The sequence below is a fragment of the Chiloscyllium punctatum genome, unplaced genomic scaffold (genome assembly GCF_047496795.1).
Source record: "Chiloscyllium punctatum isolate Juve2018m unplaced genomic scaffold, sChiPun1.3 scaffold_729, whole genome shotgun sequence".
Lineage (NCBI taxonomy): Eukaryota > Metazoa > Chordata > Chondrichthyes > Orectolobiformes > Hemiscylliidae > Chiloscyllium > Chiloscyllium punctatum.
The window spans coordinates 51,621-77,693 of NW_027310463.1; the positions used below are offsets into that span (position 1 = coordinate 51,621).

A 26,073-nucleotide genomic window follows, 5' to 3' on the forward strand; every position below is an offset into this window, starting at 1 on the left:
GGATACAGGGCTATGGGGAGAGAGAGAGTGGGGGCGGACAGTGGGATTAGTTTGGGGATTGATACAGGGCGATGGGGAGAGAGAGAGGGGACAGTGGGATTAGTTTGGGGATGGATACAGGGCTATGGGGAGAGAGAGTGGGGACAGTGGGATTAGTTTGGGGATCGATACAGGGCTATGGGGAGAGAGAGCTGGGGCAGTGGGATTAGTTTGGGGATCGATACAGGGCTATGGGGAGAGAGAGTGGGGGGACAGTGGGATTAGTTTGGGGATCGATACAGGGCTATGGGGAGAGAGAGCGGGGGGGACAGTGGGATTAGTTTGGGGATGGATACAGGGCTATGGGGAGAGAGAGTGGGGGGGAGTGGGATTAGTTTGGGGATCGATACAGGGCTATGGGGAGAGAGAGTGGGGGGACAGTGGGATTAGTTTGGGGATCGATACAGGGCTATGGGGGGAGAGAGTGGGGGGACAGTGGGATTAGTTTGGGGATCGAGACAGGGCTATGGGGAGAGAGAGCGGGGGGACAGTGGAATTAGTTTGGGGATCGAAACCGGGCTGTGGGGAGAGAGAGCGGGGGGACAGTGGGATTAGTTTGGGTATCGAGACAGGGATACAGGGAGAGAGCGGGGGGACAGTGGAATTAGTTTGGGGATCGATACAGGGCTATGGGGAGAGAGAGTGGGGGGATAGTGGGATTAGTTTGGGGATCGATACAGGGCTATGGGGGGAGAGAGTGGGGGGACAGTGGGATTAGTTTGGGGATCGAGACAGGGCTATGGGGAGAGAGAGCGGGGGGACAGTGGAATTAGTTTGGGGATCGAAACAGGGCTGTGGGGAGAGAGAGCGGGGGGACAGTGGGATTAGTTTGGGTATCGATACAGGGCTTTGGGGAGAGAGAGTGGGGGGGGACAGTGAGATTAGTTTGGGGATCGATACAGGGCTATGGGGAGAGAGAGCGGGGGGACAGTGGGATTAGTTTGGGGATCGATACAGGGCTATGGGGAGAGAGAGTGGGGGTCAGTGGGATTAGTTTGGGGATGGATACAGGGCTATGGGGAGAGAGAGAGCGGGGGGACAGTGGGATTAGTTTGGGGATCGATACAGGGCTATGGGGAGGGAGAGCGGGGGGACAGTGGGATTAGTTTGGGGATCGATACAGGGCTATGGGGAGAGAGAGCGGGGGGACAGTGGGATGAGTTTAGGGATGGATACAGGGCTATGGGGAGAGAGAGCGGGGGGACAGTGGGATTAGTTTGGGGATTGATACAGGGCTATGGCGAAAGAGAGAGGGGGACAGTGGGTTTAGTTTGGGGATAGATACAGGGCTATGGGGAGAGAGAGTGGGGGGACAGTGGGATTAGTTTGGGGATGGATACAGGGCTATAGGGAGAGAGAGCGGGGGGGACAGTGGGATTAGTTTGGGGATCGATACAGGGCTATGGGGAGAGAGAGTGGGGACAGTGGGATTAGTTTGGGGATCGATACAGGGCTATGGGGAGAGAGAGCGGGGGGACAGTGGGATTAGTTTGGGGATCGATATAGGGCTATGGGGAGAGAGAGTGGGGGGACAGTGGGATTAGTTTGGGGATCGATACAGGGCTATGGGGAGAGAGAGCGGGGGGACAGTGGGATTAGTTTGGGGATCGATATAGGGCTATGGGGAGAGAGAGCGGGGGGACAGTGGGATTAGTTTGGGGATCGATATAGGGCTATGGGGAGAGAGAGCGGGGGGACAGTGGGATTAGTTTGGGGATCGATACAGGGCTATGGGGAGAGAGAGCGGGGGACAGTGGGATTAGTTTGGGGATCGACACAGGGCTATGGGGAGAAAGAGCGGGGGGGACAGTGGGATTAGTTTGGGGATGGATACAGGGCTATGGGGAGAGAGAGCGGGGGGACAGTGGGATTAGTTTGGGGATGGATACAGGGCTATGGTGAGAGAGAGTGGGGGGACAGTGGGATTAGTTTGGGGATGGATACAGGGCTATGGGGAGAGAGAGCGGGGGGGTCAATCGGAATAATTTGAGGATCGATACAGGGCTATGGGGAGAGAGAGTGGGGGACTGTGGGATTAGTTTGGGGATCGATACAGGGCTATGGGGAGAGAGAGCGGTGGACAGTGGGATTAGTTTGGGGATCGATACAGGGCTATGGGGAGAGAGAGCGGGGGGACAGTGGGATTAGTTTGGGGATGGATACAGGGCTATGGGGAGAGAGAGTGGGGGGACAGAGGGATTAGTTTGGGGATGGATACAGGGCTATGGGGAGAGAGAGCGGTGGACAGTGGGATTAGTTTGGGGATCGATACAGGGCTATGGGGAGAGAGAGCGGGGGGACAGTGGGATTAGTTTGGGGATCGATACAGGGCGATGGGGAGAGAGAGTGGGGGGACAGTGGGATTAGTTTGGGGATGGATACAGGGCTATGGGGAGAGAGAGTGGGGACAGTGGGATTAGTTTGGGGATCGATACAGGGCTATGGGGAGAGAGAGCTGGGGCAGTGGGATTAGTTTGGGGATCGATACAGGGCTATGGGGAGAGAGAGTGGGGGGACAGTGGGATTAGTTTGGGGATCGATACAGGGCTATGGGGAGAGAGAGCGGGGTGACAGTGGGATTAGTTTGGGGATGGATACAGGGCTATGGGGAGAGAGAGTGGGGGGGAGTGGGATTAGTTTGGGGATCGATACAGGGCTATGGGGAGAGAGAGTGGGGGGACAGTGGGATTAGTTTGGGGATCGATACAGGGCTATGGGGAGAGAGAGCGGGGGGACAGTGGGATTAGTTTGGGGATCGATACAGGGCTATGGGGAGAGAGAGTGGGGGGGACAGTGGGATTAGTTTGGGGATCGATACAAGGCTATGGGGAGAGAGAGTGGGGGGACAGTGGGATTAGTTTGGGGATGGATACAGGGCGATGGCGAGAGAGAGTGGGGGGACAGAGGGATTAGTTTGGGGATCGATACAGGGCTATTGGGAGAGAGAGTGGGGGGACAGTGGGATTAGTTTGGGGATTGATGCAGGGCTATGGGAGGAGAGGGCGGGGGGACAGTGGGGTTAGTTTGGGGATGGATACAGGGCGATGGCGAGAGAGAGTGGGGGGACAGAGGGATTAGTTTGGGGATCGATACAGGGCTATGGGGAGAGAGAGTGGGGGGACAGTGGGATTAGTTTGGGGTTCGATACAGGGCTATGGGGAGGGAGAGCGGGGGGACAGTGGGATTAGTTTGGGGATGGATACAGGGCTATGGGGAGAGAGAGCGGGGGGACAGTGGGATTAGTTTGGGGATCGATACAGGGCTATGGGGAGCGAGAGCGGGGGGACAGTGGGATTAGTTTGGGGATTGATGCAGGGCTATGGGAGGAGAGGGCGGGGGGACAGTGGGATTTGTTTGGGGATCGATACAGGGCTATGGGGAGAGAGAGCGGGGGGACAGTGGGATTAGTTTGGGGATCGATACAGGGCTATGGGGAGAGAGAGTGGGGGGATCGATACAGGGCTATGGGGAGAGAGAGTGGGGGGACAGTGGGATTAGTTTGGGGATGGATACAGGGCTATGGGGAGAGAGAGCGGGGGGACAGTGGGATTAGTTTGGGGATCGATACAGGGCTCTGGGGGGAGAGATTGGGGCGGACAGTGGGATTAGTTTGGGGATCGATACAGGGCTATGGGGAGAGAGAGCGGGGGGACAGTGGGATTAGTTTGGGGATCGATACAGTGCTATAGGGAGAGAGAACGGGGGGACAGTGGGATTAGTTTGGGGATCGATACAGGGCTATGGGGAGAGAGAGCGGGGGGACAGTGGGATTAGTTTGCGGATCGATACAGGGCTATGGGGAGAGAGAGTGGGGGGACAGTGGGATCAGTTTGGGGATCGGTACAGGGCTATGGGGAGAGAGTGGGGGGACAGTGGGATTAGTTTGGGGATCGATACAGGGCTATGGGGAGAGAGAGTGGGGGGACAGTGGGATTAGTTTGGGGATCGATACAGGGCTATGGGGAGAGAGAGAGGGGGACAGTGGGATTAGTTTGGGGATCGATACAGGGCTATGGGGAGAGAGCAGGGGGACAGTGGGATTAGTTTGGGGATCGATACAGGGCTATGGGGAGAGAGAGCGGGGGGACAGTGGGATTAGTTTGGGGATGGATACAGGGCTAAGGGGAGAGAGAGCTGGGGGACAGTGGGATTAGTTTGGGGATCGATACAGGGCTATGGGGAGAGAGAGCGGGGGGACAGTGGGATTAGTTTGGGGATGGATACAGGGCTATGGGGAGAGAGAGCGGTGGACAGTGGGATTAGTTTGGGGATCGATACAGGGCTATGGGGAGAGAGAGCGGGGGGACAGTGGGATTAGTTTGGGGATGGATACAGGGCTATGGGGAGAGAGAGTGGGGGGACAGAGGGATTAGTTTGGGGATGGATACAGGGCTATGGGGAGAGAGAGAGTGGGAGCGGACAGTGGGATTAGTTTGGGGATTGATACAGGGCGATGGGGAGAGAGAGAGGGGACAGTGGGATTAGTTTGGGGATGGATACAGGGCTATGGGGAGAGAGAGTGGGGACAGTGGGATTAGTTTGGGGATCGATACAGGGCTATGGGGAGAGAGAGCTGGGGCAGTGGGATTAGTTTGGGGATCGATACAGGGCTATGGGGAGAGAGAGTGGGGGGACAGTGGGATTAGTTTGGGGATCGATACAGGGCTATGGGGAGAGAGAGCGGGGTGACAGTGGGATTAGTTTGGGGATGGATACAGGGCTATGGGGAGAGAGAGTGGGGGGGAGTGGGATTAGTTTGGGGATCGATACAGGGCTATGGGGAGAGAGAGTGGGGGGACAGTGGGATTAGTTTGGGGATCGATACAGGGCTATGGGGAGAGAGAGCGGGGGGACAGTGGGATTAGTTTGGGGATCGATACAGGGCTATGGGGAGAGAGAGTGGGGGGGACAGTGGGATTAGTTTGGGGATCGATACAAGGCTATGGGGAGAGAGAGCGGGGGGACAGTGGGATTAGTTTGGGGATCGATACAGCGCTATGGGGAGAGAGAGCGGGGGGACAGTGGGATTAGTTTGGGGACCGATACAGGGCTATGGCGAGAGAGAGTGGGGGGACAGAGGGATTAGTTTGGGGATCGATACAGGGCTATGGGGAGAGAGCGGGGGGACAGTGGGATTAGTTTGGGGGTGGATACAGGGCGATGGCGAGAGAGAGTGGGTGGACAGAGGGATTAGTTTGGGGATCGATACAGGGCTATTGGGAGAGAGAGTGGGGGGACAGTGGGATTAGTTTGGGGATTGATGCAGGGCTATGGGAGGAGAGGGCGGGGGGACAGTGGGATTTGTTTGGGGATCGATACAGGGCTATGGGGAGAGAGAGCGGGGGGACAGTGGGATTAGTTTGGGGATCGATACAGGGCTATGGGGAGAGAGAGTGGGGGGATCGATACAGGGCTATGGGGAGAGAGAGTGGGGGGACAGTGGGATTAGTTTGGGGATGGATACAGGGCTATGGGGAGAGAGAGCGGGGGGACAGTAGGATTAGTTTGGGGATCGATACAGGGCTCTGGGGGGAGAGATTGGGGGGGGACAGTGGGATTAGTTTGGGGATCGATACAGGGCTATGGGGAGAGAGAGCGGGGGGACAGTGGGATTAGTTTGGGGATCGATACAGTGCTATAGGGAGAGAGAACGGGGGGACAGTGGGATTAGTTTGGGGATCGATACAGGGCTATGGGGAGAGAGAGCGGGGGGACAGTGGGATTAGTTTGCGGATCGATACAGGGCTATGGGGAGAGAGAGTGGGGGGACAGGGGGATCAGTTTGGGGATCGGTACAGGGCTATGGGGAGAGAGTGGGGGGACAGTGGGATTAGTGTGGGGATCGATACAGGGCTATGGGGAGAGAGAGCGGGGGGACAGTGGGATTAGTTTGGGGATGGATACAGGGCGATGGGGAGAGAGAGCGGGGGGACAGTGGGATTAGTTTGGGGATGGATACAGGGCTATGGGGAGAGAGAGCGGGGGGACAGTGGGATTAGTTTGGGGATCGATACAGGGCTATGGGGAGAGAGAGTGGGGGGACAGTGGGATTAGTTTGGGGATCGATACAGGGCTATGGGGAGAGAGAGCGGGGGGACAGTGGGATTAGTTTGGGGATCGATACAGGGCTATGGGGAGAGAGAGAGCGGGGGGACAGTGGGATTAGTTTGGGGATCGATACAGGGCTATGGGGAGTGAGCGGGGGGACAGTGGGATTTGTTTGGGGATCGATACAGGGCTATGGGGAGAGAGAGCGGGGGGACAGTGGGATTAGTTTGGGGATGGATACAGGGCTATGGGGAGAGAGAGCAGGGGGACAGTGGGATTAGTTTGGGGATCGATACAGGGCTATTGGGGGAGAGAGCGGGGGGACAGTGGGATTAGTTTGGGGATCGATACAGGGCTATGGGGAGAGAGAGTGGGGGGACAGTGGGATTAGTTTGGGGATCGATACAGGGCTATGGGGAGAGAGCGGGGGGACAGTGGGATTAGTTTGGGGATCGATACAGCGCTATGGGGAGAGAGCGGGGGACAGTGGGATTAGTTTGGGGATCGATACAGGGCTATGGGGAGAGAGAGTGGGGGGACAGTGGGATTAGTTTGGGGATCGATACAGGGCTATGGGGGGATAGCGGGGGGACAGTGGGATTAGTTTGGGGATGGATACAGGGCTATGCGGAGAGAGAGCGGGGGGACAGTGGGATTAGTTTGAGGATCGATACAGGGCTATGGGGAGAGAGAGCGGGGGGACAGTGGGATTAGTTTGGGGATCGATACAGGGCTATGGGGAGAGAGAGCGGGGGGGCAGTGGGATTAGTTTGGGGATGGATACAGGGCTATGGGGAGAGAGAGTGGGGACAGTGGGATTAGTTTGGGGATGGATACAGGGCTATGGGGAGAGAGAGCGGGGGGGTCAGTGGGATTAGTTTGGGGTTCGATACAGGGCTATGGGGAGAGAGAGCGGGGGGGCAGTGGGATTAGTTTGGGGATGGATACAGGGCTATGGGGAGAGAGAGCGGGGGGACAGTGGGATTAGTTTGGGGATGGATACAGGGCTATGGGGAGAGAGAGCGGGGGGACAGTGGGATTAGTTTGGGGATCGATACAGGGCTATGGGGGGAGAGAGGGGGGGACAGTGGGATTAGTTTGGGGATCGATACAGGGCTATGGGGAGAGACAGTGGGGGGGCAGTGGGATTAGTTTGGGGATGGATACAGGGCTATGGGGAGAGAGAGTGGGGGGACAGTGAGATTAGTTTGGGGATCGATACAGGGCTATGGGGAGAGAGAGCGGGGGGACAGTGGGATTAGTTTGGGGATCGATACAGGGCTATGGGGAGAGAGAGCGGGGGGACAGTGGGATTAGTTTGGGGATGGATACAGGGTATGGGGAGAGAGAGCGGGGGGACAGTGGGAATAGTTTGGGGATGGATACAGGGCTATGGGGAGAGAGAGCGGGGAGACAGTGGGATTAGTTTGGGGATCGATACAGGGCGATGGGGAGAGAGAGCGGGGGGACAGTGGGATGAGTTTGGGGATCGATACAGGGCTATGGGGAGAGAGAGTGGGGGGACAGTGGGATTAGTTTGGGGATCAGTACAGGGCTATGGGCAGAGAGAGCGGGGGGACAGTGGGATTAGTTTGGGGATCGATATACGGCTATGGGGATAGAGCGGGGGGACAGTGGGATTAGTTTGGGGATCGATACAGGGCTATGGGGAGAGAGAGCGGGGGGACAGTGGGATTAGTTTGGGGATCGATTCAGGGCTATGGGGAGAGAGAGTGGGGGGACAGTGGGATTAGTTTGGGGATGGATACAGGGCTATGGGGAGAGAGAGCGGGGGGACAGTGGGATTAGTTTGGGGATCGATACAGGGCTATGGGGAGAGAGAGTGGGGGGACAGTGGGATTAGTTTGGGGATCGATACAGGGCTATGGGGAGAGAGAGCGGGGGGACAGTGGGATTAGTTTGCGGATGGATACAGGGCTATGGGGAGAGAGAGCGGTGGGACAGTGGGATTAGTTTGGGGATCGATACAGGGCTATGGGGAGAGAGAGTGGGGGGACAGTGGGATCAGTTTGGGGATCGGTACAGGGCTATGGGGAGAGAGTGGGGGGACAGTGGGATTAGTTTGGGGATCGATACAGGGCTATGGGGAGAGAGAGTGGGGGGACAGTGGGATTAGTTTGGGGATCGATACAGGGCTATGGGGAGAGAGAGAGGGGGACAGTGGGATTAGTTTGGGGATCGATACAGGGCTATGGGGAGAGAGCAGGGGGACAGTGGGATTAGTTTGGGGATCGATACAGGGCTATGGGGAGAGAGAGCGGGGGGACAGTGGGATTAGTTTGGGGATGGATACAGGGCTAAGGGGAGAGAGAGCTGGGGGACAGTGGGATTAGTTTGGGGATCGATACAGGGCTATGGGGAGAGAGAGCGGTGGACAGTGGGATTAGTTTGGGGATCGATACAGGGCTATGGGGAGAGAGAGCGGGGGGACAGTGGGATTAGTTTGGGGATGGATACAGGGCTATGGGGAGAGAGAGTGGGGGGACAGAGGGATTAGTTTGGGGATGGATACAGGGCTATGGGGAGAGAGAGAGTGGGGGCGGACAGTGGGATTAGTTTGGGGATTGATACAGGGCGATGGGGAGAGAGAGAGGGGACAGTGGGATTAGTTTGGGGATGGATACAGGGCTATGGGGAGAGAGAGTGGGGACAGTGGGATTAGTTTGGGGATCGATACAGGGCTATGGGGAGAGAGAGCTGGGGCAGTGGGATTAGTTTGGGGATCGATACAAGGCTATGGGGAGAGAGAGTGGGGGGACAGTGGGATTAGTTTGGGGATCGATACAGGGCTATGGGGAGAGAGAGCGGGGTGACAGTGGGATTAGTTTGGGGATGGATACAGGGCTATGGGGAGAGAGAGTGGGGGGGAGTGGGATTAGTTTGGGGATCGATACAGGGCTATGGGGAGAGAGAGTGGGGGGACAGTGGGATTAGTTTGGGGATCGATACAGGGCTATGGGGAGAGAGAGCGGGGGGACAGTGGGATTAGTTTGGGGATCGATACAGGGCTATGGGGAGAGAGAGTGGGGGGGACAGTGGGATTAGTTTGGGGATCGATACAAGGCTATGGCGAGAGAGAGTGGGGGGACAGAGGGATTAGTTTGGGGATCGATACAGGGCTATGGGGAGAGAGAGTGGGGGGACAGTGGGATTAGTTTGGGGATTGATGCAGGGCTATGGGAGGAGAGGGCGGGGGGACAGTGGGATTTGTTTGGGGATCGATACAGGGCTATGGGGAGAGAGAGCGGGGGGACAGTGGGATTAGTTTGGGGATCGATACAGGGCTATTGGGGGAGAGAGCGGGGGGACAGTGGGAATAGTTTGGGGATCGATACAGGGCTATGGGGAGAGAGAGCGGGGGGACAGTGGGATTAGTTTGGGGATGGATACAGGGCTATGGGGAGAGAGCGGGGAGACAGTGGGATTAGTTTGGGGATCGATACAGGGCGATGGGGAGAGAGAGCGGGGGGACAGTGGGAATAGTTTGGGGATCGATACAGGGCTATGGGAGAGAGAGAGCGGGGGGACAGTGGGATTAGTTTGGGGATCGATTCAGGGCTATGGGGAGAGAGAGTGGGGGGACAGTGGGATTAGTTTGGGGATGGATACAGGGCTATGGGGAGAGAGAGCGGGGGGACAGTGGGATTAGTTTGGGGATCGATACAGGGCTATGGGGAGAGAGAGTGGGGGGACAGTGGGATTAGTTTGGGGATCGATACAGGGCTATGGGGAGAGAGAGTGGGGGGACAGTGGGATTAGTTTGCGGATGGATACAGGGCTATGGGGAGAGAGAGCGGGGGGACAGTGGGATTAGTTTGGGGATCGATACAGGGCTATGGGGAGAGAGAGCGGGGGGACAGTGGGATTAGTTTGGGGATCGAGACAGGGCTATGGAGAGAGAGAGCGGAGGGGGACAGTGGGATTCGTTTGGGTATCGATACAGGGCTATGGGGAGAGAGAGAGCGGGGGGACAGTGGGATTAGTTTGGGGATCGATACAGGGCTATGGGGAGAGAGCGGGGGGACAGTGGGATTAGTTTGGGGATCGATACAGGGCTATGGGGAGAGAGAGTGGGGGGACAGTGGGATTAGATTGGGGATCGATACAGGGCTATGGGGAGAGAGAGAGTGGGGACAGTGGGATTAGTTTGGGGATGGATACAGGGCTATGGGGAGAGAGACTGGGGGGGGGCAGTGGGATTAGTTTGGGGATGGATACAGGGCTATGGGGAGAGAGAGCGGGGGGACAGGGGGATTAGTTTGGGGATGGATACAGGGCTATGGGGAGAGAGAGCGGGGGGACAGTGGGATTAGTTTGGGGATCGATACAGGGCTATGGGGAGAGAGAGTGGGGGGACAGTGGGATTAGTTTGGGGATGGATACAGGGCTATGGGGAGAGAGAGCGGGGGGACAGTGGGATTAGTTTGGGGATCGATACAGGGCTATGGGGAGAGAGACCGGGGGGGGATAGTGGGATTAGTTTGGGGATGGATACAGGGCTATGGGGAGAGAGACCGGGGGGGGACAGTGGGATTAGTTTGGGGATCGATACAGGGCTATGGGGAGAGAGAGTGGGGGGACAGTGGGATTAGTTTGGGGATCGATACAGGGCTATGTGGAGAGAGACCGGGGGGACAGTGGGATTAGTTTGGGGATCGATACAGGGCTATGGGGAGAGAGAGCGGGGGGACAGTGGGATTAGTTTGGGGATCGATACAGGGCTATGGGGAGAGAGAGTGGGGGGGACAGTGGGATTAGTTTGGGGATGGATACAGGGCTATGGGGAGAGAGAGCGGGGGGACAGTGGGATTAGTTTGGGGATGGATACAGGGCTATGGGGAGAGAGAGCGGGGGGACAGTGGGATTAGTTTGGGGATGGATACAGGGCTATGGGGAGAGAGAGTGGGGGGACAGTGGGATTATTTTGGGGATGGAGACAGGGCTATGGGGAGAGAGAGTGGGGGGACAGTGGGATTAGTTTGGGGATGGAGACAGGGCTATGGGGAGAGAGAGCAGGGGGACAGTGGGATTAGTTTGGGGATGGATACAGGGCTATGGGGAGAGAGAGTGGGGGGGACAGTGGGATTAGTTTGGGGATGGATACAGGGCTATGGGGAGAGAGAGCGGGGGGACAGTGGGATTAGTTTGGGGATGGATACAGGGCTATGGGGAGAGAGATCGGGGGGACAGTGGGATTAGTTTGGGGTTCGATACAGGGCTATGGGGAGAGAGAGCGGGGGGACAGTGGGATTAGTTTCGATATCGATACAGGGATATGGGGAGAGAGAGCGGGGGGACAGTGGGATTAGTTTGGGGACCGATACAGGGCGATGGGGGGAGAGAGCGGGGGGGACAGTGGAATTAGTTTGGGGATCGATACAGGGGTATGGGGAGAGAGCGGGGGACAGTGGGATTAGTTTCGGGATCGATACAGGGCTATGGGGAGAGAGCGGGGGGACAGTGGGATTAGTTTGGGGATCGATACAGGGCTATGGGGAGAGAGCGGGGGACAGTGGGATTAGTTTGGGGATCGATACAGGGCTGTGGGGAGAGAGTGGGGGACAGTGGGATTAGTTTCAGGATCGATACAGTTCTATGGGGAGAGAGCGGGGGGACAGTGGGATTAGTTTGGGGATCGATACAGGGCTATGGGGAGAGAGAGTGGGGGGACAGTGGGATTAGTTTGGGGATCGATACAGGGCTATGGGGAGAGAGAGCGGGGGGGACAGTGGGATTAGTTTGGGGATGGATACAGGGCTATGGGGAGAGAGAGCGGGGGGACAGTGGGATGAGTTTGCGGATCGATACAGCGCTATTGGGACAGAGAGCGGGGGGGACAGTGGGATTAGTTTGGGGATCGATACAGGGCTATGGGGAGAGAGAGCGGGGGGACAGTGGGATTAGTTTGGGGATGGATACAGGGCTATGGGGAGAGAGAGCGGGGGGACAGTGGGATTAGTTTGGGGATCGATACAGGGCTATGGGGAGAGAGATCGGGGGGACAGTGGGATTAGTTTGTGGATCGATACAGGGCTATGGGGAGAGAGAGCGGGGGGACAGTGGGATTAGTTTGGGGATGGATACAGGGCTATGGGGAGAGAGATCGGGGGGACAGTGGGATTAGTTTGGGGATCGATACAGGGCTATGGGGAGAGAGAGCGGGGGGACAGTGGGATTAGTTTCGGTATCGATACAGGGATATGGGGAGAGAGAGTGGGGGGGACAGTGGGATTAGTTTGGGGATCGATACAGGGCTATGGGGAGAGAGCGGGGGACAGTGGGATTAGTTTCGGGATCGATACAGGGCTATGGGGAGAGAGCGGGGGGACAGTGGGATTAGTTTGGGGATCGATACAGGGCTATGGGGAGAGAGCGGGGGACAGTGGGATTAGTTTGGGGATCGATACAGGGCTATGGGGAGAGAGCGGGGGACAGTGGGATTAGTTTCGGGATCGATACAGTTCTATGGGGAGAGAGCGGGGGGACAGTGGGATTAGTTTGGGGATCGATACAGGGCTATGGGGAGAGTGAGTGGGGGGACAGTGGGATTAGTTTGGGGATCGATACAGGGCTATGGGGAGAGAGAGCGTGGGGGGACAGTGGGATTAGTTTGGGGATGGATACAGGGCTATGGGGAGAGAGAGCGGGGGGACAGTGGGATTAGTTTGGGGATCGATACAGGGCTATGGGGAGAGAGAGCGTGGGGGGACAGTGGGATTAGTTTGGGGATCGATACAGGGCTATGGGGAGAGAGAGCGGGGGGACAGTGGGATGAGTTTGCGGATCGATACAGCGCTATTGGGACAGAGAGCGGGGGGGACAGTGGGATTAGTTTGGGGATCGATATAGGGCTATGGGGAGAGAGAGCAGGGGGACAATGGGATTAGTTTGGGGACTGATACAGGGCGATGGGGAGAGAGAGCGGGGGACAGTGGGATTAGTTTGGGGATCGATACAGGGCTATGGGGAGAGAGAGTGGGGGGACAGTGGGATTAGTTTGGGGATGGATACAGGGCGATGGGGAGAGAGAGCGGGGACAGTGGGATTAGATTGGGGATGGATACAGGGCTATGGGGAGAGAGAGCGGGGGGACAGTGGGATTAGTTTGGGGATCGATACAGGGCTATGGGGAGAGAGAGCAGGGGGACAGTGGGATTAGTTTGGGGATCGATACAGGGCGATGGGGAGAGAGCGGGGAGACAGTGGAATTAGTTTGGGGATCGATACAGGGCTATGGGGAGAAAGAGCGGGGGGACAGTGGGATTAGTTTGGGGATCGATACAGGGCTATGGGAGACAGAGCGGGGGGACAGTGGGATTAGTTTGGGGATCGATACAGGGCGATGGGGAGAGAGCGGGGAGACAGTGGAATTAGTTTGGGGATCGAACAGGGCTATGGGGAGAGAGAGTGCAGGGACAGTGGGATTAGATGGGGATGGATACAGGGCTGTGGGGAGAGAGAGCGGGGGGACAGTGGGATTAGTTTGGGGATCGATACAGGGCTATGGGCAGAGAGAGCGGGGGGACAGTGGGGTTAGTTTGGGGATCGATACAGGGCTATGGGGAGAGAGACTGGGGGGGACAGTGGGATTAGTTTGGGGATGGATACAGGGCTATGTGGAGAGAGAGCGGGGGGACAGTGGGATTAGTTTGGGGATGGATACAGGGCTATGGGAGAGTCAGTGGGGGGGACAGTGGATTAGTTTGGGGATCGATACAGGGCTATGGGAGAGAGAGCGGGGGGGACAGTGGGATTAGTTTGGGGATGGATACAGGGCTATGGGGAGAGAGAGTGGGGGGGCAGTGGGATTAGTTTGGGGATCGATACAGGGCTATGGGGAGAGAGAGCGGGGGGACAGTGGGATTAGTTTGGGGATCGATACAGGGCTATGGGGAGAGAGAGTGGGGGGACAGTGGGATAGTTTGGGGATGGATACAGGGCTATGGGGAGAGAGAGCGGGGGGACAGTGGATTAGTTTGGGGATCGATACAGGGCTATGGGGAGAGAGAGTGGGGGGACAGTGGGATTAGTTTGGGGATCGATACAGGACTATGGGGAGAGAGAGCGGGGGGGGACAGTGGGATTAGTTTGGGGATCGATACAGGGCTATGGGGAGAGAGAGCGGGGGGACAGTGGGATTAGTTTGGGGATGGATACAGGGCTATGGGGAGAGAGAGTTGGGGGGACAGTGGGATTAGTTTGGGGATGGATCCAGGGCTATGGGGAGAGAGAGCGGGGGGACAGTGGGATTAGTTTGGGGATCGATACAGGGCTATGGGGAGAGAGAGCGGGGGGACAGTGGGATTAGTTTGGGGATCGATACAGGGGTATGGGGAGAGAGAGTGGGGGGACAGTGGTGATTAGTTTGGGGATCGATACAGGGCTATGGGGAGAGAGAGCGGGGGCACAGTGGGATTAGTTTGGGATCGATACAGGGCTATGGGGAGAGAGAGCGGGGGCACAGTGGGATTAGTTTGGGGATAGATACAGGGCTATGGGGAGAGAGAGCGGGGGGACATGTGGGATTAGTTTGGGGATCGATACAGGGCTATGGGGGGAGAGAGCGGGGGGACAGTGGGATTAGTTTGGGGATCGATACAGGGCTATGGGCAGAGAGAGCAGGGGACAGTGGGATTAGTTTGGGGATCGATACAGGGCTATGGGGAGAGAGAGCGGGGGGACAGTGGGATTAGTTTGGGGATCGATACAGGGCTATGGGGAGAGAGAGCGGGGGGACAGTGGGATTAGTTTGGGGATCGATACAGGGCTATGGGGAGAGAGAGTGTGGGGACAGAGGGATTAGTTTGGGGGAAGGATACAGGGCTATGGGGAGAGAGAGCGGGGGGACAGTGGGATTAGTTTGGGGATCGATACAGGGCTATGGGGAGAGAGAGCGGGGGGACAGTGGGATTAGTTTGGGGTCGATACAGGGCTATGGGGAGAGAGAGTGGGGGGACAGTGGGATTAGTTTGGGGATCGATACAGGGCTATGGGGAGAGAGTGTGGGGGACAGTGGGATTAGTTTGGGGATGGATACAGGGCTATGGGGAGAGAGTGTGGGGGACAGTGGGATTAGTTTGGGGATTGATACAGGGCTATGGGTAGAGAGAGTGGGGGGTCAGTCGGATTAATTTGAGGATCGATACAGGGCTATGGGGAGAGAGCGGGGGGACAGTGGGATTAGTTTGGGATGGATACAGGGCTATGGGAGAGAGAGCGGGGGGACAGTGGGATTCGTTTGGGGATGGGATACAGGGCTATGGGGAGAGAGAGCAGGGGGACAGTGGATTAGTTTGGGGATCGATACAGGGCTATGGGAGAGAGAGCGGGGGGGACAGTGGGATTACTTTGGGGATCGATACAGGGCTATGGGGAGAGAGAGGTGGGGGTCAGTGGCATTAGTTTGGGGATCGATACAGGGCTATGGGGGGAGAGAGTGGGGGGACAGTGGGATTAGTTTGGGGATGGATACAGGGCTATGGGGGGAGAGAGTGGGGGGACAGTGGGATTAGTTTGGGGATCGATACAGGGCTATGGGGAGAGAGAGCGGGGGGACAGTGGGATTAGTTTGGGGATGGATACAGGGCTATGGGGAGAGAGAGCGGGGGGACAGTGGGATTAGTTTGGGGATCGATACAGGGCTATGGGAGAGAGAGTGGGGGGACAGTGGGATTAGTTTGGGGATCGATACAGGGCTATGGGGAGAGAGCGGGGAGACAGTGGGATTAGTTTGGGGATCGATACAGGGCTATGGGGAGAGAGAGCGGGGGGACAGTGGGATTAGTTTGGGGATGGATACAGGGCTATGGGGAGAGAGAGCGGGGGGACAGTGGGATTAGTTTGGGGATGGATACAGGGTTATGGGGAGAGAGAGTGGGGGGACAGTGGGATTAGTTTGGGGATTGATACAGGGCTACGGGGAGAGAGAGTGGGGGGACAGTAGGATTAGTTTGGGGATCGATACAGGGCTATGGGGAGAGAGCGGGGAGACAGTGGGATTAGTTTGGGGATGGATACAGGGCTATGGGGAGAGAGAGTGGGGGGACAGTGGGATTAGTTTGGGGATTGATACAGGGCTATGGGGAGAGAGAGTGGGGGGGACAGTGGGATTAGTTTGGGGATGGATACAGGGCTATGGGGAGAGAGTGGGGACAGTGGGAATTAGTTTGGGGATCGATACAGGGCTATGGGGAGAGAGTGGGGACAGTGGAATTAGTTTGGGATCGAAACAGGGCTATGGGGAGAGAGAGTGCAGGGACAGTGGGATTAGTTTGGGATGGATACAGGGCTATGGGGAGAGAGAGCGGGGGGACAGTGGGATTAGTTTGGGGATCGATACAGGGCTATGGGGAGAGAGCGGGGGACAGTGGGATTAGTTTGGGGATGGATACAGGGCTATGGGGAGAGAGAGCGGGGGGACAGTGGATTAGTTTGGGATGGATACAGGGCGATGGGGAGAGAGAGCGGGGGGACAGTGGGATTAGTTTGGGGATCGATACAGCGCTATGGGGAGAGAGAGCGGGGGGACAGTGGGATTAGTTTGGGGATGGATACAGGGCTATTGGAGAGAGAGCAGGGGGACAGTGGGATTAGTTTGGGGATCGATACAGGGCTATGGGGAGAGAGCGGGGGGACAGTGGGATTAGTTTGGGGATCGAGACAGGGCGATGGGGAGAGAGAGTGGGGGGACAGTGGGATTAGTTTGGGGATGGATACAGGGCTATGGGGAGAGAGCGGGGGGACAGTGGGATTAGTTTGGGCATCGATACAGGGCTATGGGGAGAGAGAGTGGGGGGACAGTGGGATTAGTTTGGGGATCGATACAGGGCTATGGGGAGAGAGCGGGGGGACAGTGGGATTAGTTTGGGGATCGGTACAGGGCTATGGGGAGAGAGAGTGGGGGGACAGTGGGATTAGTTTGGGGATCGATACAGGGCTATGGGGGGATAACGGGGGACAGTGGATTAGTTTGGGGATGGATACAGGGCTATGGGGAGAGAGAGCGGGGGGACAGTGGGATTAGTTTGGGGATCGATACAGGGCTATGGGGAGAGAGAGTGGGGGGTCAGTGGGATTAGTTTGGGGATCGATACAGCGCTATGGGGAGAGAGAGCGGGGGGACAGTGGGATTAGTTTGGGGATGGATACAGGGCTATGGGGAGAGAGAGCAGGGGGACAGTGGGATTAGTTTGGGGATCGATACAGGGCTATGGGGAGAGAGAGTGGGGGGACAGTGGGATTAGTTTTGGGGATCGATACAGGGCTATGGGGACGGAGAGCGGGGGGACAGTGGGATTAGTGTGTGGATCGATACAGGGCTATGGGGAGAGAGAGCGGGGGACAGTGGGATTAGTTTGGGGATTGATACAGGGCTATTGGGGGAGAGAGCGGGGGGACAGTGGGATTAGTTTGGGGATCGATACAGGGCTATGGGGAGAGAGAGTGGGGGGACAGTGGGATTAGTTTGGGGATCGATACAGGGCTATGGGGACGGAGAGCGGGGGGGACAGTGGGATTAGTGTGGGGATCGATACAGGGCTATGGGGAGAGAGAGCGGGGGGACAGTGGGATTAGTTTGGGGATGGATACAGGGCGATGGGGAGAGAGAGCGGGGGGACAGTGGGATTAGTTTGGGGATGGATACAGGGCTATGGGGAGAGAGCGGGGGGACAGTGGGATTAGTTTGGGGATCGATACAGGGCTATGGGGAGAGAGAGTGGGGGGACAGTGGGATTAGTTTGGGGATCGATACAGGGCTATGGGGAGAGAGAGCGGGGGGACAGTGGGATTAGTTTGGGATCGATACAGGGCTATGGCGAGAGAGCGGGGGGACAGTGGGATTAGTTTGGGGATCGAGACAGGGCGATGGGGAGAGAGAGTGGGGGGACAGTGGGATTAGTTTGGGGATGGATACAGGGCTATGGGGAGAGAGAGCGGGGGGACAGTGGGATTAGTTTGGGCATCGATACAGGGCTATGGGGAGAGAGAGTGGGGGGACAGTGGGATTAGTTTGGGGATCGATACAGGGCTATGGGGAGAGAGAGTGGGGGGACAGTGGGATTAGTTTGGGGATCGATACAGGGCTATGGGGGGATAGCGGGGGGACAGTGGGATTAGTTTGGGGATGGATACAGGGCTATGGGGAGAGAGAGCGGGGGACAGTGGGATTAGTTTGGGGATTGATACAGGGCTATGGGGAGAGAGAGCGGGGGGGCAGTGGGATTAGTTTGGGGATGGATACAGGGCTATGGGGAGAGAGAGTGGGGACAGTGGGATTAGTTTGGGGATGGATACAGGGCTATGGGGAGAGAGAGCGGGGGGGGTCAGTGGATTAGTTTGGGGTTCGATACAGGGCTATGGGGAGAGAGAGCGGGGGGGCAGTGGATTAGTTTGGGGATGGATACAGGGCTATGGGGAGAGAGAGCGGGGGGAAAGTGGGATTAGTTTGGGGATGGATACAGGGCTATGGGGAGAGAGAGCGGGGGGACAGTGGATTAGTTTGGGGATCGATACAGGGCTATGGGGAGAGACAGTGGGGGGACAGTGGATTAGTTTGGGGATCAATACAGGGCGATGGGGAGAGAGAGCGGGGGACAGTGGGATTAGTTTGGGGATCGATACAGGGCTATGGGGAGAGACAGTGGGGGGGGCAGTGGGATTAGTTTGGGGATGGATACAGGGCTATGGGGAGAGAGAGCGGGGGGACAGTGGAATTAGTTTGGGGATCGATACAGGGCTATGGGGAGAGAGAGCGGGGGGACAGTGGGATTAGTTTGGGGATCAATACAGGGCTACGGGGAGACAGAGCGGGGGGACAGTGGATTAGTTTGGGGGATGGATACAGGGCTATGGGGAGAGAGAGCGGGGGGACAGTGGGATTAGTTTGGGGAGAGAGCGGGGGGACAGTGGGATTAGTTTGGGGATGGATACAGGGCTATGGGGAGAGAGAGCGGGGAGACAGTGGGATTAGTTTGGGGATGGATACAGGGCTATGGGGAGAGAGAGCGGGGGGACAGTGGGATTAGTTTGGGGATCGATACAGGGCTATGGGGAGAGAGAGTGGGGGGGACAGTGGGATTAGTTTGGGGATTGATACAGGGCTATGGGGAGAGAGAGTGGGGGGGACAGTGGGATTAGTTTGGGGATCGATACAGGGCTATGGGGAGAGAGTGGGGGGACAGTGGGATTAGTTTGGGGATCGATACAGGGCTATGGGGGGAGAGCGGGGGGACAGTGGGATTAGTTTGGGGATCGATACAGGGCTATGGAGAGGGACAGAGGGGTGACGCTGATGGGATGGGCTTCCCCCACTGGCTCTACCCCCCCCCCCCCCCTTATCCCTTTCTCGACCCCCACCCCCCGAACGGACCGTCCTGGAGCTGGCCTTGACTCTGAGGGGTCTCAGGAAGGGGTCGTAGACGAGGGAGCTGGTGTTGACGTCGATGGGGGACTGCTGTTTCCCCAGGGAACACATTCTCCAGGCTGCGTTCACCAGTCCCCAGTACGGTGGGCCTGACCAGGAGAGAGAGAGAGAGAGAGAGAGAGACAGGGTCAGGCTCCCTCTACACCGTCACCCCACTCCCAGGGACAGGGGGGTTAGATACAGAGTAAACCTCCCTCTACACCGTCCCCCCCACTCCCAGGGACAGGGGGTTAGATACAGAGTTAAGCTCCCTCTACACCGTCCCCCACTCCAGGGACAGGGGGTTAGATACAGAGTAAAGCTCCCTCTACACCGTCCCCCCACTCCCAGGGACAGGGAGGTTAGATACAGAGTAAAGGTCCCTCTACACCCGTCCCCCACTCCAGGGACAGGGGGTTAGATACAGAGTAAAGCTTCCTCTACACCGTCCCCCACTCCCAGGGGCAGGGGGTCAGATACAGAGTAACGCTCCCTCTACACCGTCCCCCACTCCCAGGGGCAGGGGGTCAGATACAGAGTAAAGCTCCCTCTACACCATCCCCCACTCCCAGGGACAGGGGGTGAGATACAGGGTAAAGCTTCCTCTACACCGTACCCCCACTCCAAGGGACAGGGGGTCAGGTACAGGGTAAAGTTTTGGGTCTGTTCGAGTGAATAAATTACTTACTTGGGACAAAGCTGCCTCCAACATCCTCCTGATAGGCCCACCAGTCATCGGGGGAGAGTGAGTGGGTGGTCCACCCTGGCACAGAGATAAGGGTCAGCTCACACTCGACACCGTCCCCCCATGGACCCCAAACCCCTTCCCCGTTCCCTCCCTCTCTACACCCGTCCCCCCCATGGACCCCAAACCCCTTCCCCGTTCCCTCCCTCTCTACACCGTCCCCCATGGACCCCAAACCCCTTCCAAATTCCCTCCCGCTCTACACCGTCCCCCATGGACCCCAAACCCCTTCCCCGTTCCCTCCCTCTCTACACCGTCCCCCATGGACCCCAAACCCCTTCCCCATTCCCTCCCTCTCTACACCGTCCCCCCATGGACCCCAAACCCCTTCCCCGTTCCCTCCCGCTCTACACCCTCCCCCATGGACCCCAAACCCCTTCTCCGTTCCCTCCCTCTCTACACCGTCCCCCCATGGACCCCAAACCCCTTCCCCGTTCCCTCCCTCTCTACACCGTCCCCCATGGACCCCAAACCCCTTCCAAATTCCCTCCCGCTCTACACCGTCCCCCATGGACCCCAAACCCCTTCCCCGTTCCCTCCCGCTCTACACCGTCCCCCCATGGACCCCAAACCCCTTCCCATTCCCTCCCGCTCTACACCGTCCCCCATGGACCCCAAACCCCTTCCCCGTTCCCTCCCGCTCTACACCCTCCCCCATGGACCCCAAACCCCTTCTCCGTTCCCTCCCTCTCTACACCGTCCCCCATGGACCCCAAACCCCTTCCCCGTTCCCTCCCTCTCTACACCGTCCCCCATTGACCCCAAACCCCTTCCCGTTCCCTCCCTCTCTACACCGTCCCCCATGGACCCCAAACCCCTTCTCCGTTCCCTCCCACTCTACACCGTTCCCCATGGACCCCAAACCCCTTCCCCGTTCCCTCCCTCTCTCCACCGACCCCCATGGACCCCAAACCCCTTCCCCGTTCCCTCCCGCTCTACACCGTCCCCCCATGGACCCCAAACCCCTTCCCCGTTCCCTCCCTCTCTACACCGTCCCCCCATGGACCCCAAACCCCTTCCCCGTTCCCTCCCTCTCTACACCGTCCCCCCATGGACCCCAAACCCTTTCCCCTTCCCGTTCCCTCCCTCTCTACACTGTCCCCCATGGACCCCAAACCCCTTCCCCGTTCCCTCCCTCTCTACACCGTCCCCCATGGACCCTAAACCCCTTCCCCGTTCCCTCCCTCTCTACACCGTCCCCCATGGACCCCAAAACCCCTTCCCCGTTCCCTCCCTCTCTACACCATCCCCCATGGACCCCAAACCCCTTCCCCGTTCCCTCCTTCTCTACACCGTCCCCCATGGACCCCAAACCCCTTCCCCGTTCCCTCCCTCTCTACACCGTCCCCCATGGACCCCAAACCCTTCCCCGTTCCCTCCCTCTCTACACCGTTCCCCCATGGACCCCAAACCCCTTCCCCGTTCCCTCCCTCTCTACACCGTCCCCCCATGGACCCCAAACCCCTTCCCCGTTCCCTCCCTCTCTCCACCGACCCCCATGGACCCCAAACCCCTTCCCCGTTCCCTCCCTCTCTACACACCGTCCCCCCAATGGACCCCAAACCCCTTCCCCGTTCCCTCCCTCTCTACACCGTCCCCCCCCATGGACCCCAAACCCTTTCCCCTTCCCCGTTCCCTCCCTCTCTACACTGTCCCCCATGGACCCCAAACCCCTTCCCCGTTCCCTCCCTCTCTACACCGTCCCCCATGGACCCTAAACCCCTTCCCCGTTCCCTCCCTCTCTACACCGTCCCCCATGGACCCCAAACCCCTTCCCCGTTCCCTCCCTCTCTACACCATCCCCATGGACCCCAAACCCCTTCCCCGTTCCCTCCCTCTCTACACCGTCCCCCATGGACCCCAAACCCCTTCCAAATTCCCTCCCGCTCTACACCGTCCCCCATGGACCCCAAACCCCTTCCCCGTTCCCTCCCGCTCTACACCGTCCCCCCATGGACCCCAAACCCCTTCCCCATTCCCTCCCGCTCTACACCGTCCTCCCATGGACCCCAAACCCCTTCCCCGTTCCCTCCCGCTCTACACCCTCCCCCATGGACCCCAAACCCCTTCTCCGTTCCCTCCCTCTCTACACCGTCCCCCCATGACCCAAACCCCTTCCCCGTTCCCTCCCTCTCTACACCGTCCCCCATTGACCCCAAACCCTTCCCCGTTCCCTCCCTCTCTACACCGTCCCCCATGGACCCCAAACCCCTTCTCCGTTCCCTCCCACTCTACACCGTTCCCATGGACCCCAAACCCCTTCCCCGTTCCCTCCCTCTCTCCACCGACCCCCATGGACCCCAAACCCCTTCCCCGTTCCCTCCCGCTCTACACACGTCCCCCCATGGACCCCCAAACCCCTTCCCCGTTCCCTCCCTCTCTACACCGTCCCCCCATGGACCCCAAACCCCTTCCCCGTTCCCTCCCTCTCTACACCGTCCCCCATGGACCCCAAACCCTTTCCCCGTCCCCGTTCCCTCCCTCTCTACACTGTCCCCCATGGACCCCAAACCCCTTCCCGTTCCCTCCCTCTCTACACCGTCCCCCATGGACCCTAAACCCCTTCCCCGTTCCCTCCCTCTCTACACCGTCCCCCATGGACCCCAAACCCCTTCCCCGTTCCCTCCCTCTCTACACCATCCCCCATGGACCCCAAACCCCTTCCCCGTTCCCTCCTTCTCTACTCCGTCCCCCATGGACCCCAAACCCCTTCCCGTTCCCTCCCTCTCTACACCGTCCCCCATGGACCCCAAACCCCTTCCCCGTTCCCTCCCCCTCTACACCGTCCCCCATGGACCCCAAACCCCTTCCCCGTTCCCTCCCCCTCCTACACCGTCCCCCCATGGACCCCAAACCCTTCCCCGTTCCCTCCCACTCTACACCGTCCCCCATGGACCCCAAACCCCTTCCCCGTTCCCTCCCTCTCTACACCGTCCCCTAAGGACCCCAAACCCCTTCCCCGTTCCCTCCCTCATCTACACCGTCCCCCCCATGGACCCCAAACCCCTTCCCCGTTCCCTCCTCTCTACACCGTCCCCCATGGACCCCAAACCCTTCCCCGTTCCCTCCCTCTCTACACCGTCCCCCCATGGACCCCAAACCCCTTCCCCGTTCCCTCCCACTCTACACCGTCCCCCCATGGACCCCAAACCCCTTCCCCGTTCCCTCCCTCTCTACACCGTCCCCCATGGACCCCAAACTCCTTCCCCGTTCCCTCCCTCTCTACACCGTTCCCCCCATGGACCCAAACCCCTTCCCCGTCCCCTCCCGCTCTACACGGTCCCCCCATTGACCCCAAACCCCTTCCCCGTTCCCTCCCTCTCTACACATCCCCCCATTGACCCCAAACCCCTTCCCGTTCCCTCCCTCTCTACAACGTTCCCCATTGACCCCAAACCCCTTCCCCGTGCCCTCCCACTCTACACTGTCCCCCCTTTCTCTCCCTCTCCTATCCTTCTCTCTCTGTCTTCTCCCTCCAACTATCCCATCTCTCCCATCTCTCTCTCTCCTCGCTCCCTTTCATCCTCCCACTCTCCATCCCCTCTCCAGTCTCTCACTCTCTCCCCCTCTCTCTCTCTCTCTCTCTCTTTACGTCTCTCTCTCCTGCATCTTTCTCTCTCTCTCTCTCCCTTTCTCCCCCTTCTCTTCCTCTCCTGACTCTCTCTATCTTCATGTCTCTCTCTCCTGGATCTTTCTCTCTCTCCCACTCTCCCCTTCTCTCCCTCTCTGACCCTCTCTCTATCTCTCTCTCTCCCTCTCCTGTCTCTGCCCCCCACTCACTCTCTCTCCCCCTCTCACTCTCTCGCTCTGTCTCTCTCTCTCTCCCTCTCTCCCTCTCTCTCTCCCCCTCCTCACTCTCACTCTCCCCTCTCTCTCTCCCCCTCTCTCTCTCTCCCTCTCTCTCTTCTCTCTCCCCCTCTCTCTCTCTCCCTCTCTCTCTTCTCTCTCCCCCCCTCTCTCTCTCTCTCTCCCCTCTCTCTCTCTCCCCCTCTCTCTCTTCTCCCTCCCACCTCTGTCTCTCCCCCTCTCTCTCTCTCCCCCCAGCTCTCTCCCCCCAACTCTCTCTCCCCCTCTCTCTCTCTCCCCCCCAGCTCTCTCCCCCCCTATCTCTCTCTCCCCCTCTCTCTCTATCTCTCTCCCCCCGCTCTCTCTCACCCCCCTCTCTCTTTCTCTCCCCTCTCCCCCACTCTCTCTCTCTCCCCCGCTCTCTCTCTCTCTCTCTCCCGCCCCTCACTCTCTCTCTCTCCCCACCCTCTCTATCTCTCCCTCTCTCCCTCTCTCTCTCTCTGTCACACTGACTCTTCCCAACCGCCCCATTGCCTCACGGTGGGGCAAGGGAACTTTGCCGGGGGGAGAGATCTGTGACCGAGGGAGCTTTACTCTGTATCTCTACACCATCCCCCACTCCCAGGGACAGGGGTGTTAGATACACCGTCCCCCCACTCCCAGGGACAGGGGGGGTTAGATACACCGTCCCCCACATCCCAGGGACAGGGGGGTTAGATACACCGTCCCCCCACTCCCAGGGACAGGGGGGTTAGATACACCGTCCCCCCCACTCCCAGGGACAGGGGGGGTTAGATACACCGTCCCCCCACTCCCAGGGACAGGGGGGTTAGATACACCGTCCCCCCCACTCCCAGGGACAGGGGGGTTAGATACACCGTCCCCCACTCCCAGGGACAGGGGGGTTAGATACACCCGTCCCCCCACTCCCAGGGACAGGGGGGTTAGATACACCGTCCCCCCCACTCCCAGGGACAGGGGGGTTAGATACACCGTCCCCCCACTCCCAGGGACAGGGGGGTTAGATACACCGTCCCCCCCACTCCCAGGGACAGGGGGGTTAGATACACCGTCCCCCCACTCCCAGGGACAGGGGGGTTAGATACACCGTCCCCCCACTCCCAGGGACAGGGGGGTTAGATACCCCGTCCCCCCACTCCCAGGGACAGGGGGGTTAGATACACTGTCCCCCCACTCCCAGGGACAGGGGGTTAGATACACCGTCCCCCACTCCCAGGGACAGGGGGGTTAGATACACTGTTCCCCACACTCCCAGGGACAGGGGGGGTTAGATACACCGTCCCCCCCACTCCCAGGGACAGGGGGTTAGATACACCGTCCCCCCACTCCCAGGGACAGTGGGTTAGATACACCGTCCCCCCACTCCCAGGGACAGTGGGTTAGATACCCCGTCCCCCCACTCCCAGGGACAGGGGGGTTAGATACACCGTCCCCCCCTCCCAGGGACAGGGGGGTTAGATACACCGTCCCCCCACTCCCAGGGACAGGGGGGTTAGATACACCGTCCCCCCCACTCCCAGGGACAGGGGGGTTAGATACACCGTCCCCCCACTCCCAGGGACAGGGGGGTTAGATACACCGTCCCCCACTCCAGGGACAGGGGGGTTAGATACACCGTCCCCCAGGGACAGGGGGGTTAGATACACCGTCCCCCCACTCCCAGAGACAGGGGGGTTAGATACACCGTCCCCCCACTCCCAGGGACAGGGGGGTTAGATACACCGTCCCCCCACTCCCAGGGACAGGGGGGGTTAGATACACCGTCCCCCAGGGACAGGGGGTTAGATACACCGTCCCCCCACTCCCAGGGACAGGGGGTTAGATACACCGTCCCCCCACTCCCAGGGACAGGGGGGTTAGATACACCATCCCCCCACTCCCAGGGCCTGGGTAAAGCTCCTCTCCCTGTCAGGGTGGTATATGGGGGTTAGATGAGTCTCGGAGCTGCTGACCTTCTCACTGAGATGTGAGCTCTGGGCCCATCTGTCGCCCAGAGTCTGAGTTCATGTTG

The 26,073-nt window shown here is 58.7% G+C and overlaps 1 long non-coding RNA gene across 1 annotated transcript; it reads right to left on the reverse strand.

Annotated features, from left to right (window-relative positions):
* Positions 1–19,479: 19,479 nt before the first annotated feature.
* Positions 19,480–26,073, reverse strand: LOC140473802 (uncharacterized). The gene is made up of 3 exons (XR_011958634.1): positions 26,015–26,073; positions 20,199–20,273; positions 19,480–19,620 (listed from the first exon to the last, which is right to left on the reverse strand). It is a non-coding gene; the product is annotated as an uncharacterized lncRNA (long non-coding RNA).